Below are 7,777 nucleotides of genomic sequence, written 5' to 3'. Positions count from 1 at the left end.
GCCTGAGCCACTGAGCACGCCCGCACAGAATTACTGACAGCGCCGTGTTAGTCTCTTCTCTGCAACAGGGACCAGCTATGCGTGCACAGACTCCCCCGCCCTCGTGAGCCTCTCTCCTGCCCCCGCGTCCCACCCCTTAGGGCATCACAGAACTCCGAGCTGAGCTTCCTGGGCTGTGGAGCAAGCTGCCCACCAGCCACTGTTCACACGTGGGGTCTATAGGCCAGTGCCGACCCCCCAGTGCACCCCACTCTCTCCTCTCCGTGTGCACCTGGCTGTTCTTACATCTGGGTCTCCAGCCCTGCCCGGCACATAGGTTCATCTGCACCATTTTTCGAGCGTGCACACGTGTGCGTTTTAATATATATTTGTTTTTCTCTTTCTGACTTAACTTCGCTCTTGTGATAGGACGCTAGGTTTGGAGGGTATGGTGTTCTACGTGGGCTCTGACCTGCCGCCCCGGCACCACCCTGGTGAGCTGGGTGATGGGGTGGATTTCCAATGACGAGTCAGTCCCCCTGCTTCAGAATCGACACCGTCCATTAGGACCCCGCTGGTGGCTGGAAAGAGATGTGTGGGAAAAGAGCCTCGGAGGGCTCCTGTCACAGTTAACGCTGTCCCAGGGTCCACTGGGGAGCAGCCGCGGAGGCCGGCGGACACTCGCTTCTTCTTATGACTGATCTTCTCTGCGGTGAGCAGGTACCAAGTCTGTACCCCTCGCTTTATCAGACACATATGCTGCTGACATAGGAGACGGAAAATCTCTCATGCGCGTTTGTTTATTTGCTGCATCAACTGACAGAGTGTGGTTGCTTTTGTAGTCTCTGAGGAGCTTAAAAAAAAGCATATCGGAAATCTGACTTTATGAAGTTAGGTTTTCCACCACTGAGACTTAGCTTCTTGTTAGGTTTGTTTACAAGGAGTTGCTGTTTCCACTTGCTAGAGCAGCTCTTAAATATTTTTCTAACGTTTTTTTCTTTTCCCCCAACCACTAAGTGGATCTAAACAGTGTTTCTGAAGCTGGTTTCTCAGCTCCCGGGCCACTCTGAACTTCTGCAGGGATGAGACGGAAGGTTACCGCCTCCCCTCAGACACCCGTCATGCGAGAGCATCGTGTTTGGAAGAGTTTTTTTAGCGGCTCATTGTGCAATATTTATGTTTCATTCACATCAGGGCAGGACGCTGCTGGCACAGAGTTCCTTGGGCTGCTGGCTGCTCTCTCCCTGACTCCGTCCCCAGCCTACCCAACCACCCAAGCCCGCCTCCCGGGTCTGATCCAGCAGCCAGGATGGGGTAAGTGCCCACGGCCGCCCCCTCCTCGGGGAAGCGGAGTCACAGACAAGTGGAGGGATGCACGCGTCCAGGGGTCTGCTGGAAAGGAGAGGTGAGCAGACAGGTTCTCACAGCCGCAGACCCTTGGAGGCTTGGGTGGATCCCTCTAAGGAAGAAACACGAAGCTTGCCGCTGTTGAGTCACTCAGTCTTGTCTGACTCTCAGCGACCCCATGGACTGCAACACGCCCGGCTTCCTTGTCCTCACTGTCTCCCAGAGTTCGCTCAGATTCATGTCCATCGAGTCGGTGATGCCATCCAACCATCTCATCCTCTGTCAGCCCCTTCTCCTGACTTCAGTCTTTACCAGCATCAGGGTCTTTTCCAGGGAGTCGGCTCTTCGCACCAGGTGTCCAAAGTATTGGAGCTTCAGTGTCAGTATCAGTCCTCCCAATTAAGTATGCTGTGATTCTCTATAAAAATATGCATCTCATACTTTTTTCCGATCACCATGACCAGGTATTCTCAGAGACCTCACATCATGTCCCCTCCAAACCAGCCACGAACGCCACGGACGAGAGAATCAGGAAAAATGGCGTTTGCAGACCAGAGCTCCTGTCTCCCTTAGGCTAAATGCCTTCCACTAGACTCTTACTTATTTCAGTGAACACTAAGGACTGATCTCTAGGGAGCAAGAAAAATTTATTCTCACTTTCTCCCTGCTCCGCTCTGTCCCACACATACTTGCGCGCTTCCACGCGCGTGCACACACACACACACACTCACTCACACGCATAAATACTCTTCACTTTTGTCAGCTTTCAGCCACACTCTTTCCCAAATTCACAGCCAGCTCCTGCTGGCAAAAGTACAGTAAGACATATTCCCATATCATTACCAACAAAAAACAAATGTCCCCAAAATTCCACTGCCGTTTTGTCTTGAGTTTTAAATTCTGCTTAGCTCTGTGTATTTAAGGGAGAGAGAGAGAAATAGGGTGAGAGAGAGAGAGAGAGATGATGATGAATAAATGAATCAATGACTTTGTGAATATTTCTTGTAGGGTTCTCTGAAATCAAGGTTAGTATTCAAGCAGTAGAGACCGAATAAAATAAAAAAATAAGTTGTGTGTGTCTACCATGAGACTAACCTAGATTTTAGTGGCTTCTTTTTCTTCTTGATTTCTTTAAAAAAGTGGTCACAAAGTAATGGAAAAAAAAATAACAACCCAAGTACAGGGCAGATGCTATCAGATTGTCTCCATGGTTGGAAGGTCACTTTGCCAGTCAGACACCTGCCCCCCTCCAGGTAGGCATACAGTTTTCTGGCTCAGCTGAATGCTCACAACTTAAGCGTTGAAGATAGAGAGGTCCATTGTTTTCTGAGACCCTGCTCACCCACCTTCCTCCCCAGCACGCTCTGCATCGCCAGCATATTCCTTGTTCAGCCGTGGTCCCAGGAGGGACATAAATTTAGAAGGGAAGCCTGTAGGTAATTAACAGTCCAGCATGTCTCTCATTCCTTTGATAAAATGTGCTGGGTGTGGTGTCTCTACATGCAGTTGATAAAAGCACTGGTGGAGTTCCATTTCATTTGACTTTCCATTAGGGTTTTTTTTTTTTTTTTTTTTCCAATGAGAATGTCTTAATGGCCAGCTTCTGTTTTTAATCATTGGAGACATTTCTGTGGATTTATTTATTTAATTTCTTTTTTTTTTCCTTTTCCAGTAAGAAACATATTCTGATCCTTTACAGGTTAGCAGTGAGGTATGGAAGGGTGGGTGCTGCTCTGAAGATGAGCTTCCCTGCTGGCTTAAATGAGCCAGGGTTGGTGCCTCTGTGCGTGTGGGGAGCGTGTGCATGGGAGGGCGTGTGTGAGGTCTGAGCTGAGTCCCAGCTCGGGGACAGAAATCCTGCTGCCGTCCTTGTTTCTTTAGTTACTTCACAGCTGTAATAACCTGTGCCCGGAGTAAGAACACCTCCCTTCGTTCATTTGGTTGGCTCTAATTTCACACTAGTCAAAATGCAGAAAACATTTTTTTTTTTTTTTGCAGGGGGCACTTTGAGCATGGAATTGCAACTTGCAGAACCAAGGAAGTTTGTGCGCTCACTGTTTTTCTATAGAATTGAGCTGGCGAATGTGCAAATGGAAAGACCACGGGAGCGATTTCCAGCTCACAGCTTTGAAAAGCTGAGTCATCTGGATAAATCACTCAGCTTTTTAGCCCACAGAAGCCTCAGCAAATAAATATGTGCGACGGGCCTTGAGTGTGAACTGTGATGAGTCTCCAGGGAGAAGGCTGTCCCCTGTCTCAGCCCAGGCCTGCCCTCACTGGTTCTTGGCACAGAGCTCCCGCGTCCACCGACCTGTTTGTGAACTGGAGATGCTATCCCTGTTCCGAGTTCTCGTCCCCTTCCTTCTCTCTGTCCAACGAGGATCCAAAACTTGGACCTGTGTCTCCTGCTCTGGCCAGTTTAGATTTCTCAACTTAAGCCTTTTGACGATCATCCATGAGCTGTCTGCGTAAATTCATAAATTCTGAGCTCACTGCATCTTTCGCTTTGGGCACCATCTAGGGCTGGTTCCCGGGCTGTGTGTGTAGGCCTCATCTGTGGTGCGTGCCGCGCGGGCTGCAGTAGCTGGGTGTGCACCGTGCAATGTACCTCTGGGTCTGCCCTTTCCCAGGCCCTGCCCACGCTGGGAGAGCCCGGCTCCTCCACCAGGAGACAGAATGGAAGTGGCTGACACTGAAAGGCAAGTCTCACTTTCACGAATTCCGAAGCTGGAACCAGGACTCTGATCTGTTTCTCTTGCACTGCAGACTCCGTTGCTGGGAAGAGAGACCCGTTTATGAGCGGCGTCACCGCCCCTGGTCGCTGTGATCGTGGTCCAGGTCGTGGAAGACCTCTGCCAGCAGCTGCTGACACTGGGCACCGGGTGCTGGGGGGCAGACCCCTTTAGACAGCTGTTGTCACCACCGCCGCTTCTGGTTTGCAAACAGGACCCTGCCTTTTACTGCTGCTCCAGTGATGAGCCGAGTCCCGGGGGTGAGTCTTTGTTTTGTCAGCCAATCAGATTGCCTGAATCATCTTTGCTCCCTCTTTATTTTCTAAGCCTGCCTTGCAGCCACGGGGAGTTGCCATCCCATAAGGAAAATATGCTGGGAGTACTTAGCGTGTGCCTTATCGGCACCAAGAGAAGCAGAGTTGTGACGGGATCTCGCTGGTAGGAAGGTGCCTGGGAGAGCACCCAGGTGCCAAGGTGCAGAAGTCGATGCCAGAGCTCAACTGCCTGGTCTGAATTCTCGCTCTCTTGCTCCTGGTTAATTCATTTCTTCATGCCTCAGTTTTCCCATCTATGAAATGGATGGTAAGATACTATAGATGGCATCTATTTTATAGGGCTGTTAAGAGAATTAAAGGAATCGCTATTAAGTCCTTATAACAGTGCCTGGCACACAGTCAAGTTCTGAAGCCATTTGTTAAACATATGAACACAGGCGTTTTTCAAGGTGAATTTTATTTAATAAGCACTAAACATAACACTTCTCTTCCAGGAAACTGACCACACCAGGAATGACCAACGAGCTTCAGCCCTGACAGGGTTACGAGGCAATGGCTCCTCTCCTGCTGTGATTTGGAGAGGATAAATCGATACCTTTTGGGCCCAAAATTCCTTTTCCAGAAATACAAAGACTATGCTATGATGGACTAGGAGACCAGCAGCAGCAAGCATGCATACCCATATTGTTTGACATGAAAATTGTTCAGGGCTAATGAGAAAATCAGGTAGCAGAATATCTTCTATACAACTGTGATGTTTATAAAAAAAATTCTATTTAATGTATTCATGTGCACCAGAAATATCAGGGGAAAGAGATATGAGAGTTTCTAGATGATTTAAGCATTGGAGAAATAGATGATTTATTAATAAAACATTTTCATTTTCTCAAAATTTCTAAAAGAAGTTGATATATTATGATTCCATTTTTGTAAAACAAATATAGTGACCTACAGCAATAAACAGGGCTTCCCAGGTGGTACTAGTGGTAAAGAACCCGCCTGCCAATGCAGGAGATGCAAGAGAGGTGGGTTTGATCCCTGGGCGAGGAAGATCCCCTGGAGGAGGGCAGGCACACCCACCCCAGCATTCTTGCCTGGAGAATCCCATGGACCAAGGATCCTGGTGGGCTACAGTCCATGGCGTCACAAAGAGTCAGACACAACTGAAGTGACTTAGCACACACACAGAGCAGTAAACAGCACACCTAACTATTTATGCATTTAAAGCTATCTGGAAAGATACGTGCCAAGATGGCACTAGTTGTTATCTCTATGTTAATAGAGCTGCAGGTTGCTTTATGTTGTTTTGTTTTGACATTTATACTTTCAGATTTTACTGCAATCATCATGTAACACTTTGGTTTTCACACACACACAAAGAGCTAAGCAGTGTATCCTTTTGGCACTCATGGTTCTGCTGATTGCGTTCCTCTATGGATGGCCAAGATGAAAAATCCTACATGTGCAGAGATTTGTGCTAATAAAGATTCCAAGGGAATCTTCCTGCCCTCCCTGCCCCCGCAACCGCACACATTAGTCTGGAGATATTTCTATTTTCCGCCAAATATCTTTCCCAATTCATTCTGTATTGCTGATATTTTGTTAGATTAATAGTTCCCCAGTGACGTGAATTTGTTGACTTTATGGCAGACCTCCAGAAAGGGCTTTTTACAGATAAAACTGGATTTAATGAATTATGTTTCTGGAGATCCTGATACTTCTGTTTCAAGGTTCCCGTAGGTACTCAGGCCTCCACGAAAGGCGTCTTCAGATCGCTCGAAGAGCCTCGCACTGGTGTTCCTTTCCTGCCTTGAGAGCAGTGTCGGGGGAGTCTAGGGGCGGGCACTTTTGCTCCCGTCCTGCGGGTTGTGAATTCCTTGGTCCACCTGCGAATGTAAACCGTCCTCTTCTGATTGGAGTTCATCTGTCAGTCCAGGAAAACGCTCTTCCTTCTCAGAGGACCTGGATTGATTGGTTGGAAATAGAATTTAGTTCCTGTGTTTGTACTGGATCAGAGATGAGAAAGCCGTCTCAGACGGCGCTGGCCAGCCGGCTGCGCTTCAGTGGCGGAGTTCAGCAGGACAGCGAGAGGCAGGAACGTCAGAGCTGCTTGGGCGGCCTCTCTCTTTCCTGGAGTGTTTTAAGGAGGGAGACTGGTCCGCCCAGCTTCCAGAGCTGGCAGCAATACCACGGGGTGCTGTCTGCTCGCTTCTCTGCGGATTCTCCTGTCAGTGGGAAGGGAAGAGCCAGAGGGTGGGAGGAAGCCTAAGCGGAAAGGATGGTCCCTGGGTGTCGAACCTTCTAGCAAACACAGCCCCACCTCTCACGCGTGTATCGCCTCACTCCGCCCTCTTACTTTTCAGGAAGAAATGATGGCGTGAGAGAGGGTTGAATGTACTTAGAGACACATAGACAGCCGACAGAAGTGGGTTCCGATGCCAAAGCTGCCTTCTCTGAACTGGGGGTGTTTGCACAGTGGCTTGTGTGGAATGAGCCTGTGGCTTCCGGGGTCCAGGTCAATCATTCACTGTCTCCAGCTCCTCAGCATCCTTCCTGTAGATCGATGACATGATGATAGTGAGGAAGGGAAGTGATGAAGGTGATGATGCTTCTTACCACAGTGTTTCCATGGTAACTGCAAGGGCTCCTGGGAGTGAAACCCTGTCTGCATACAATTGCTGGGGTGCCACCCCTCTCTCCTGCCTACTGGCTGGAGTTGCCCCAGGGAGAGGGCGGTGTGTCCGCCTCAGCTTGGTATTTCCGTGCAAACTGACAGGAGAAGATGCTGTTCCCATTTGGTCCCAGTGGGTGTCACGATCAGCTCTTCCCCCCAGTGCAGAGCGTAGGTACAGCTGCAAGCTTACGTCTTTACCCACAGGCTTCATTCTGACTCTGGCGACTGTGAAACACATCCTGAGCACAGTGGCATTGGGAGCCCTTGCCAGATTCTGAAAGTATTTGCCTAAAACAGCTGCCGGCCGAGTGGCCCTTGGATCTATTGACTCAGAAAGTGTTGCTGACTAGGTGTTCCCATCATAACCAGACCAGGATCCAGAGGAAAGTACCACCCAGCAAATGCAATCATTCTTTTCCTGGAGTGCCTTTGTTTCCGCAACGCAGGAGACCTGGGTTTGATCCCTGAGTTGGGAAGATGCCCTGGAGAAGGGAAAGGCTACCCACTCCAGTGTTCTGGCCTGGAGAATCCCATGGACTATACAGTCCTTGGGGTCACAAAGAGTCAGACACGACTGAGTGACTTTCACTTTCGCTCTCCTCATTTTTCAGTGATACCTGGAGCCTGAGCTTTAGAACAGTGGGGCACCTTTCACAGGCACTCTTTGAGGCTTTGATTGTTATTTTCAGTTTCTATATATCAGTCTTAGCCTATGATTTGCTCTCTGTCTAAAGCTCTAAGACCCTTCTGAGCCTTCTGAATTCTACTCT

The 7,777-nt window shown here is 49.0% G+C and overlaps 1 long non-coding RNA gene across 1 annotated transcript; it reads left to right on the top strand.

Moving 5' to 3' along the window:
* The first annotated feature begins 210 nt into the window (after nt 1-210).
* LOC139039207 (uncharacterized) lies at nt 211-5,225 on the top strand. Its single transcript, XR_011492509.1, has 3 exons — nt 211-1,293; nt 3,325-4,318; nt 4,828-5,225. It is a non-coding gene; the product is annotated as an uncharacterized lncRNA (long non-coding RNA).
* Nucleotides 5,226-7,777: the final 2,552 nt, after the last annotated feature.

The sequence above is a fragment of the Odocoileus virginianus genome, chromosome 17, assembly GCF_023699985.2.
Source record: "Odocoileus virginianus isolate 20LAN1187 ecotype Illinois chromosome 17, Ovbor_1.2, whole genome shotgun sequence".
NCBI classification, from domain to species: domain Eukaryota; kingdom Metazoa; phylum Chordata; class Mammalia; order Artiodactyla; family Cervidae; genus Odocoileus; species Odocoileus virginianus.
Note: the sequence above shows the minus strand (reverse complement) of the source record. Positions and strands in the feature narration are given on the sequence as shown.